Here is a 10,500-nt window from a genome sequence, read left to right as displayed (position 1 = left end):
CAATGGACGAATTAGTTCGGTTCTTTCACGGTGGTATGGTTAAGAAAAATTGAGAGTTTGAGAATATGATAGAGGATGTTGAACTTTTCGATAGTTCCCCATCGTTCAATGATTTGGTAGACCGAGTTGTTTCAAAGCATTCTTGTGGCATTGATATGTACGGATCCATCTAACATCTTATTTTCCACCCTAAAATTTTAGTTCAAACAATGGAGATGACACATCATTACATTGAACACGATACAAACTAAATAAATTCCAAATTTCATAACCATACAATGTTCGAAACTAGAAATAAAGTCTCATACACATATGACAACCACATAAATAGGTAAAGCACATAAATAGTCCAGCAATAAAAAAAAGTATGTCACACACATAATCCAAACATACATAGAGTCCATACAACTACAAATAAAACAACCTAATCAGAGTCGCCTTCAATCAAAAGCTCTCCCCAATCATCATCGCCTCCATCTTCTTGGACTACAGCTTTTCCTTTCCTTGCCTCAATTTGCGAAACTAGGACCTCTACTTCCGCTGCATTTATTGCCCACCACTCGTCATCATCTCCATCATCAGGAATGTAGTCATGGTCAGAACCACTCTTCCCTTTATTCTGCACTGCACTATTCCCTTGGTTATCGACTACATGTGTGTCGATGGGCAAGTCTTGGACCACTGCCTTCATTGCCTCAATCTGAGAAGACCTCACACGTACTTCTGCTCCGGCCAAGTCAGCCACAAGTGCTTTCATTGCCTCCAATTGTGCCTCTTTCGAAAATTTGGCTTCCTTTGCTTTCAACCTTACCGCATCAACGTCAACACCCCTTCTTAGGGCCTCTTTCCACTAAAAGTGTTGTTCCCACATTCCATTAGGGAAAACCTTCGTAAAATCACATGCACGACGTACCGCCGCACTTATCTTTTCTTCCGAGTACCTGCCTCTGTTCTTCCTCCAAAAAGTGATGAGTTCCTCTTGACACTCAAGACCAAGCTTGCTCAAATTTCCATGTTTGGCTACTAAATCAAGGGCAACTGGACCAAAAAGTATCCTTTTGTCAGGAAGAGAAACTTTGTACTCACGCCTTATCTTGTCCATTTTTTCAAGGGTCCTTCTCGTCCTATACGGTTCGGCCGAACGACCAAACTTAATCGTAAGATTCTCCCTTCCAGGAAAGGTCTCCTAGTCACAGGTTCTTCCCTCCTACACAACATCAAATGTATTGGCCAACTAGATGACAAACAAAAAATTTAACAAGCATAGAAGGGAAAAAAGTCATTTACCCAAAAGAGACCGAAAGAGTTGCCACAATACCAACCATAACCCAACTCCGTTGGAACGACACCCCTTCGAGCCAAAATGCCACATTTGCAACGAGGTCTTGGAGCCCGCTCACATGGCCATTTCTCCTTACCACTCTCAAATTCTTTAATTTGCTCTTCAGTGTAGTACCAATGAGTCTTGGGGCCGTAGATGTACTCCTGGAAGTCACATAATGGCCATCCATCCTGCATGACAAAAAAACAATACGCAACACAAAGATACTTGGTTAAATAATAGATTATGCTAAACCAATTCAGAACCGGAGCTACCGAATCTTACATGAGTGGTTAGCCTGCAACGGAAGAATGGGGTGAATTTTTTTGGGAGCTCAAGGTTGGGATGCTGCAGCTTGCAAGGATGTCCACAGTAGCAAAGGGGAGGGTTCTCCACGCGGAAGTATGCTGCCGCCTGCTTTTCTTCATTGGTCATTGGAGGAGGGTTAGGTCGAGGAGGCACCCACCTCTTGAATTCACTGAGTGGCTTTGTCTCATCCTTATCATGAGGGAAAAGCCGAATCCTAGGGTCAAACTTGTCTGGTCCATCAATCCATTGAAAGAACATATACGGCTTTGTCCAGTAATATGTATCTCTTCCGGCACTCACGGTGTGCATTTCCCACTTAACAAAACACATGTAGTACGCTCTAGTAGCTGTAGTCGGCCACCTAGATTGCTTCACCTCTGCCGGAATACCACATTCACAATTTGGGACAGGTAGTGCTGGAGGGACTGGGGCATCCTCGCATCTTACTGTAGGATAAACAATCTCAACCTTACGTTTGCGTTCCGCCATCAACCTGTAGACGGTGTCATTATTGGACCACCAAAAAAACAAATTTCACTACTCATATATGTATCATCTAAACCTCTAATCATGAGTACACTGTCAACTACAAGACCATTTCTCGAATCAATACTCGTTCTACCAAATCCTTCAACGGTGGATAACTATCGAAAATTGCAACATCCTCCATCATATTCTCAAACTCTAAATTTTTCTTTAACATACGACCGTGACAGAAACAAATTAATTACTCCACCTACAAAGAAAACAACTACACAAAAAAAATTCATGGTGCCTATTATCCATGAATTTGTTTCATAATATCCTTCCACCTACTGAACACTACAATTCCATATTAATCGATGCATGCACGTATTATCTCACGTCCAAATCGCGAGCAGAGTACCATCTACGTGTCATCCAAAACTTTAATCATGACTACATATCAATTTCAACATCATTTCTCAAATCAATACCCAAACTCTAATCACCCTTAACCACTAATAACAACTAATGTATATGGTCAAAGTAAGAAAAAATAGGGGCAATACCTTCGGAGAAGGATGGGGAACGATTTCCCCCACTTTTCCCTCCACAAAACGCCGGATTTTAGGGGGATTGGGGGGCGAATGGCCGGCGGCGGCTTGAGCAAGCCGCTCTGCTCGGGCTGGAGGCGGAACAAAGGAAGGGTGGGGGAGGAGGGGGCCTGCGCGGGCCCAGGACATAGCGCCTGTCGCGCCACATGCACTGGCGCGACAAGGCCAGTGCATGTGGCGCGACAAGGCCAGTGCATGTGGCGCGACAGCCTTGGCCACGTCGGCGCCCCACTGGTGCACCGTCGGGGCGGGCAGCCAGCATGGCAGCCCTGTCGCGCCGCATGCACTGGCGCGACAGAGGCTACCAGTCGCGCCAGGCTCATTGGCACGACCAAACGGGCTATTGGGCGAAAATAAATTGACAACCAGGTTAAATTTAAAATATTATTAAAAATGATTAAAAATAAAAAAAAAATCCCTTACTAGTCGTATGGTAGCTCAACGGAGGATGTTCCTGAAACAATCATTCACGCCAAGTGGCCATCAACTCAGCAAGATCTTCCAATCTCGATCTGCTCATCTTTTTGCAAAGCCAGCTCGGCCGTGCCACGCATGGGCACTTGCCCGTCTCAGCTCCTCACTCTCAGAAAAGGCTCTGAACTGATGGGATCCCCCCAGTCAAATCATGGGCCGCGCTGTTGCTGCTCACCTGGGCCAAAATGCTTTCTGGGGCTCTGTGGCTGCGCCTTTCAATGCAGATCATGATTAATTGGAGCCTCGCTCGGCTCAGCTGGAGGTTCACCCTAGCTTCGATCGGCCCTACCTACAACTGCAAGCGTTTCGTTACACAGGACGTCCGTGACAGTTGCTTTGGCGGTTGCTTAGACCGGTAATTCAGTAATGATGTGCTGCTTGACGAAAGTGGCTACATCAAAAAATGGTGCCTCGTTGATTGAATCGAACCACACACCAACTCTGCATGCGACGGATTATCAACATTTTTCACTGTTCAAAATTAAAGAATATATTCATCAAGCGAAGAAAATGAAATTAAAAAAAAAACTCAGCCTGAATTCTGATGGCAGTTTAACGAGGAGCTAGCACATTTGGCAAGAGAATGGCGTACTAATATAACGTGTCATCTTTTTCCTTTGTAGATATTACTATTACTAATTGGAGCTAGGATCATTTTCCTCACAAAGTATGCTAGAAAAATAGATAAATTCTAGAGATAAAAAAATCAGAACCATCTAGCCACAAATTTTGTAGAGTTGGCCATTGTTAGTAATAATAGCCATTAGATTATTATATTTTCATAAAAATGTTGACCTCTGCTATTATGAAGTTAGTTTAAAGTAGGGCTGGACGAAGTGCTTGTAACTCGTTAGCTTGCTCAGCTCGTGGCTGGCTCGGCTCGGCTCGGCTCGTTAGAATTTACTAACAAGCCAAGCAGCATGTTTTGCTCGTTAGTATAATGAGCTAGCTCGAGCTGGCTTGCGAGCCTAGCGAGCTGCGCGCGCTAACAGGCCCAAACAATATGACCCTACAAGCCCACTCATCGCCTAACCCAATTACCCAACCCTAGACATCTCTCTGTTTCCCTAATCCCTCCGATCCCCCTGCCCCCCACGCCTCCTACCTCCTCCAGTCTTCCTGCCGCCCTGGTGGTGGTGCCGCCGGACCACCGCCCCCACCCCTATGCGGCTACGCCCAGTGCCTCCCTCCGCGGTTCCGCCTCTCCCTCTGTCCGACCACCGCCCCCCACCCCTACGCCAAGCGCCTCCCTCCGTCCAACCGCCGCCCTAGTTGCACCGCCTGACCGCCGCCCCCTACGCCCAGCGCCTCCCTCCGGCGCGGCTCCGCCCGCTCCACCTCCGAGTGGCGCAGGGGCACTCTGGGATCCCAGGACCTGTCGCTGGCGGCTCACCATGGAGGATGAGGAGACGCAGCATGGTCCGCCCAGCATTGAATCAAGGAGCAAGCGCGCACGCAAGGCAGTGGCGGAGAGGACCATGCTATCCTCATCGGCGGAGCATGGCAGTGGTCGGGCATCGCGGGCTTCATCTCTTTGCGTGGCTTCCATTTCTGCGTGGCTCCCACGTTTCAGCTCGCGAGCTAACCGAGCTAGCTCCCGAGCTGAAACGAGCTGAGCCATATTTTTTGCTCGTTCCGTTAACGAGCCGAGTCGAGCAGGCTCGTTAGGATAACGAGCTGGACCGAGCCGAGCCGAGCCGGCTCGTTATCCAGCCCTAGTTTAAAGTAACCTCCTAGCTTTGCCATTATGTAAAAAAGTCTTAAGTAACCACGAATATATACACGTATGTGCAAAGCAATAAGCATATCTATTTTCATATTGGAATTGACGTTGAAGCTAATCTACTCCCACCACTTATTTGTTGTTAACAATCACCAACCGGTAGTACGTGGAGCAGTAACAATCACATGCTTTTGTGTCGTCGCCACAAGCGGCGTCACGTACAGCACTGCCGAAAGAATCTCATCATCAGTGAAAATTCCCAACCGGTGTCGTCCTTTCTACGTATGCCATAGCCAGTGGGCTGCGGCGCGGCCGGGCCTAGCGCCGCCGGCACGGGCATTGAGCTAGGCAGCTAGTTACGGAACCAAGCTCTCGCAGGGGCAAATAAAAGTATAAAATTCCTTGGTTGTTGGTACGCGCGCGTGCAGGATCAGACGATACGCCCAGCCGCCGTGGCGCCATTCACATTCAGACAGCAGCCGTCCTTGCGATCCGGTCGGCAGCGGCGTCGTCATCATCGCCATCATGATCGATCGAGCCCGGCAAGCACGACGTTCATCAGAACAGTGCGCGCGTAAAATCTCCCAACCACAAAATCAAAATCCCTTTACGTCCTGCATGCCTGTAAATTTGATCTTGCAGGCTAACCAAGGGGGTGATTAGGAGCACTCCGCTCCCAAAAAAAAAAGTTTTACTCCACTTAGCAGCTTCACTCTCTCATTTGTGTTCCACCTTGTTTGAAAGAGCTCCACTCCACCTTGCCCAGCCACCCTCCTCACCTCCATGTGGGGCTCGGTTATCAGATCCTTCTCCTACCTTTCAATCTCCGCCTACCTTCCAATCCCAACGGTGCCCTCCCCCGACGCCCGTCCCTCCCCGCCACCCGTGCCTCCCCCGCTGCCGGAGCCCGAGGCCGCCACATGCCGTATCGCCTAAGTAGTAGCGAGTTGAGGAGGCCGTGCAGTTTGCGAGAGGCCCTGCTGGGTGCATCGGCCCGCGAGCGAGCCACAGTGGACCCATCGAGCGCGGCACCAGGGCGGGTTGCTGCCGGCCCCCTCGGACGCGGCCGCCGACAGGCCACCACAACTACCGGTCAGCGCGGTCCCTTGCAGACGCAGTCGGTGGCAGCGGCCGGGGGCGTGGTGCCGCGGGCTGCCCAACCTGTGACGACGCTCGAAGATGCGGAGTTGTGCTCTATGGAGCGAGGTGGAGTAGTTGATGCGGAACAAGGCAGTGGAGGCGCCGGAGAGGGGGATAGGAAGAGGCGGCCTTGTTTTGACCACTTGATCAGCAAGAATATAAGTTATCGAATCGTTATTTTTCACTAACCAGTGATATGGTGGGTAAATATAATTCCACTCAGCTCCACTATTTGGTGGAGCATTTCTTGAGGAGCTCGCAAAAAAATCTAGAGTGGAGCTATTTTTTCTTAAAGTGGAGTGGAGTTGGCTGATCTGTTTTGAAAAACTTTTTTTGTTTGAAGTGGAGCTGTTTTTGGTGGAGTGGAGTGCTCCCAAACAAATTCTAAAAAATATTTGTCTGCCACGGCGTATGACGTTGCTCCACCGCCTAATTTTATTTGACGAGCACAGGGCATTCATCAATGTGTACGCGACTTAGCAGCAATCTTGCTCGCCGCAACCACGTAACTAAACCTGATTAAACCGCTGATCATAACGGTGAATCGAGGATGAGGAGTTATAGCGACAAAATTAGCAAGAAGCGTTCACAGTCTATGGTTTTATTTATCGTAGATGACAATCTGTATGTCGCTAAGAGGTGAGCGTACGTGCGTGTACATGAAAATGTAGGTCTACATTGTATTTAAAAAGACTATATTATCGTTGGACGCGACCGAAGCAAGTGATCAATGCATTCACCGGCGCGGCCGCGTGTACTCGATCAGTATCCCGGCACAAAGCTAGCTGATGAGTTGGCGTTGAGAAGACTGTATTGTCATTGGGCGAAGCCCTTTGGCACGGCGAGGGAGAGTACACCGGCCCGGCCGGCCCGACACGTAAATCCTTGACAATCTTAGAGCAACTCCAACAGGATGAATAAATAGATTTCTATCTTCATATTTGCTCAGTGGGTGTAAAAATTTCATCTCCAGCAAGGGGAGCAAATAGGCTACCATTTTGGTAGGCCTTCCAAATTTCTCCCCCCACCCCCCGAATTTGGTGGCCCTCTATTTGGGCTGCCAACTGTGGACCCCACTGATTTCTTTTTTTCTTTCCCATTTCCTCCCAATCCTCAGCGGCCCCCGCCCTGCCCCGCCGAGATATCCGCCCCGCCGCCACCGCCCCGCCCCCGCCGATGCCACGCCGCCGGCCGCCCTAGCCGCTGCGCGGCCCTGCCGGCAGAGGCGCCGCCGCTCCCTACTATCAGCCTGCCTTATCCACTTCGGCCTCCCCGCACCCTGTTCCGCGCAAGGAGCCACCTTTCTCCTCTTCGCCGCCATCCTCCCCCATCGGAGCCTTGGCAGCCATGAGCCGACCATCAGAGCTGACGGGACACGGATGAGATGTGGGCGCCAGAGCTAACGGGCGGATGGGAGCTGCTGCGCCGCCCACGCGGCGGCGGCCGGGCGGGGCGGCGACGGAGCTGGAGCTGCGCATCTAGCTGCTAGGCGGCGGTGGCGGCAGCTACAACATCAACGACAACGCGGACCTTCTGGCGGAGATCCTGGTGCGCCTGGATGGGCGCTCGCTGGCGGCGGCAGCCTGCGTGTGCCGCCTGTGGGCTGCCGGCACGCCGTCGTCGCCGCGCTCGGCGGGTACCACCGCCTCTACCGCTTGTGCTTGGGCCCGGCGCTGGACCGGCTCGGCCGTGCGGGGGCGGCGCGTTGGTGTAGGCCCAGGCAGCGCGCGCGCACCACCTGTCGCTCTCCCTCTTGCTCTTGCTCTTCTCCATCGACTGCTACGAGCGCCTCGAGGTCGGCGACGAGGGCGCCGCCGCGGCCGCCGGGAGGCTGCCGCCACCGTCTTCGCTGATGTTCCTGTGCGGCACGCCTGGCGGGGAGGTCGGCGGGCTGTACAGGGCTACTTCAAGTTTAGGAGCCTGGTGGAGGCGGAAAGGGCGCGGGCATGGGCAGAGCGGCGGCGGCTGCGTGAGCGGGGGCAAGGCTGCGCTGCTCACTGTTGGCGTCGCGGTGGTGGCCGGCGCGGCCGCGTTCAGGGCATACAGGGTGTGGGGCATGAGGCGGCGGGCCGCCGCGGACGTGAGGCGGCAGCTGGGCGCCGGGGCCGTACAAGAACCTCGGGTCCTTCAGCTCCGTCGAGCTCACCAGCCCTTCCGGAGGTAGCCAGGTTTGGGATGCGTCAGCTGTCCAATAGACTGTGCGGCCGCCGGGATCTCCCCGCCATGAAGCGAGAACGGCGGCTATCACAGAGCGGAGAACCGGAGAATGACAGGTGGGGCTCAGTTGTCAGGTTAAAAAATAGAAGCCTGTTTACTCAGCCCTGCTGGAGTGGAGGCTCATGTTTGGGTGAGCAAAATTTAGAAGTAGACTTCTAAATGAACATTTGTTCACTCAAATTTAACAGCTCTACTAGAGTTGCTCTTACTGCGCTGCAGTTACTGAGGATGGGATGACCGGCCCGCGGACCACACATGACCGGCGATACGTACAAAAGCAAGCGAGCGAGAGGATCTGTACTGTACCGCTGCTGTGCTGGCTGCGCGTGGTCCATCACCATCAGTTCGATCGATCGGCCGCCCATCGGGCCGGGGATCGCCGCTCGGCAGCATCGATCCTCGGCCACGCGCCCACGCCGGTGCATAGCTAGCTTCCTCGGCCGCTGTTGTCGCTGTCCAGGATGATCGACCTCAAGCTGGTCATGAGACAGACCTGATTGCTGATGGCGTGTCCTGATGCTACCTGACGGAGATGAGATGAAACCAGGGCGGCATCATTTCTGTAAATCACTGCCAGTTTCACCATGATCGAACGCGCTTAAATTTGCTACCGCTTTGGAGGTCTGTACATGCATCCTCTCTCTAATTATCCATGCATCCTCACGTTACATGCAATTGCAAACACACACACAGTTGCGTCGTCTGTACTGCCGCAACTCGTTCATCTGTTTGGTCGTCAGCGTGCAGATGGACCAGCGCATGCTGCCGCAGCAAGCTGATAGATGGTCCAGCCTCCCACTTATGCCATCCGTGCCTAGCGTGTCCCATGAGTAGACCAGGGTATGGCAGAACCCACCACTGACCACTGTTACGTCCACGTGAACGATCGGCTTATTCAACTCTGTCCATCAAATATATAACCACCCTTCAAAACCGAGGGCCAAGTTGACCACATCTTTGTAAGTTTTGACTTTTCCCCCTTCTTTTCAAAGCAAGAAACATCCATATATTTTCCCACTTGTAGTACAATATTACATAAAAAAAGATAATCTCAAACTCGAATGAAAATGAGGGTACTACTGCAAACATGCATAGATAAACTTCCTTAATAGCAGAGCTCCTGCAGTTTCTTAAAAGAATATTTGCACTTGTGGAGGTTTATTGGACTATACAAATAAAGCTCAATAATGGATAAAATGGACTTTCTCCTTTACTAAATGAACTCACCTCCTTCTTCCCACTAACAGTGAGATACTCCAGCCTATCCCTGTAATTCTGGCCGGGCGAGCGAGGTACGGTCGGGCTCGGTCTCGACACGGCACACTATAGCCGCATTGAGTGCGGAGCAGTGGAGCGGGGGCGGGGTGGATGGTGATCACGAGACTCTGATGCTCGCCACCACCACCACACACCGATCCTCCTGGCTGCAGCGAAAGTCACTGCAGCTAGCTATCCCTTCCCTACCTCTCTCCGTTCTCCATGGCTCCGTGCCTCCCTCCCTCTTTCACCGCCCGGGCAAAGAACGAAACCGCCACAGCCACAGGCCTGAGCATCTGCCGGGCGTTTACAGGCAGCAGAGCCGCGCGCTTTCCGGCCGGGGTTCAGAGGGAAGCCGTTTCCGGCAACCACGCCGCCACATGGCTGGCTGGTGCCCTGCCCGGGACTGACTGACCATCCATCAGTCGTCGTCTGAGCAGAGATGCTAGCATGCGTGAATAGGGATGGCAACGGGTCCAAACCCATCGGGTTTAGCCGTCTCAAACTCAAACCCATGAAAAATATTTGAACCCATTAAAAAACTCATACCCGTGACGGGTTTAAAATTTTGCCCAAACCCAAACCCATCGGGTTAGCGGGTACCCACGGATTACCCGTGGGTCTACACTTTACTATAATTTTTTTATGATCAATAAGTTTAACATAGTAAACATCATTTGTAGTGTATTATGAGTAAGAAATCTATGTTCACTAACAAGCTCTATATTTAAATGATCATAACACCATGCAAAGTCATAAATCCATCACATGCATATACAAACACGACAACTGCAAAGCGACAACACCCATACCCATCACCTAAGGGTTCACTAAAATAAGAATTGAAGGAAAGGGATGTTAAATTCGTTATAAACTCGCAAAATAAAATGACAATTGCTCTATGTTGGATCGGGTTTAAAAAACTCATGGGTTCACGGGTTCGGGTATTATAGGAACAAACCCGTGCCCATAAACCCAACGGG

At 51.4% G+C, this 10,500-nt stretch overlaps 1 pseudogene; it reads left to right on the top strand.

Annotated features, from left to right (window-relative positions):
* Nucleotides 1–7,453: 7,453 nt before the first annotated feature.
* On the top strand, nt 7,454–8,207 carry LOC120653526 (annotated as a pseudogene).
* The last annotated feature ends 2,293 nt before the right edge of the window (nt 8,208–10,500 follow it).

This window comes from Panicum virgatum, chromosome 1N (assembly GCF_016808335.1).
Source record: "Panicum virgatum strain AP13 chromosome 1N, P.virgatum_v5, whole genome shotgun sequence".
Classification (NCBI taxonomy): Eukaryota; Viridiplantae; Streptophyta; class Magnoliopsida; order Poales; family Poaceae; genus Panicum; species Panicum virgatum.
Note: the sequence above shows the minus strand (reverse complement) of the source record. Positions and strands in the feature narration are given on the sequence as shown.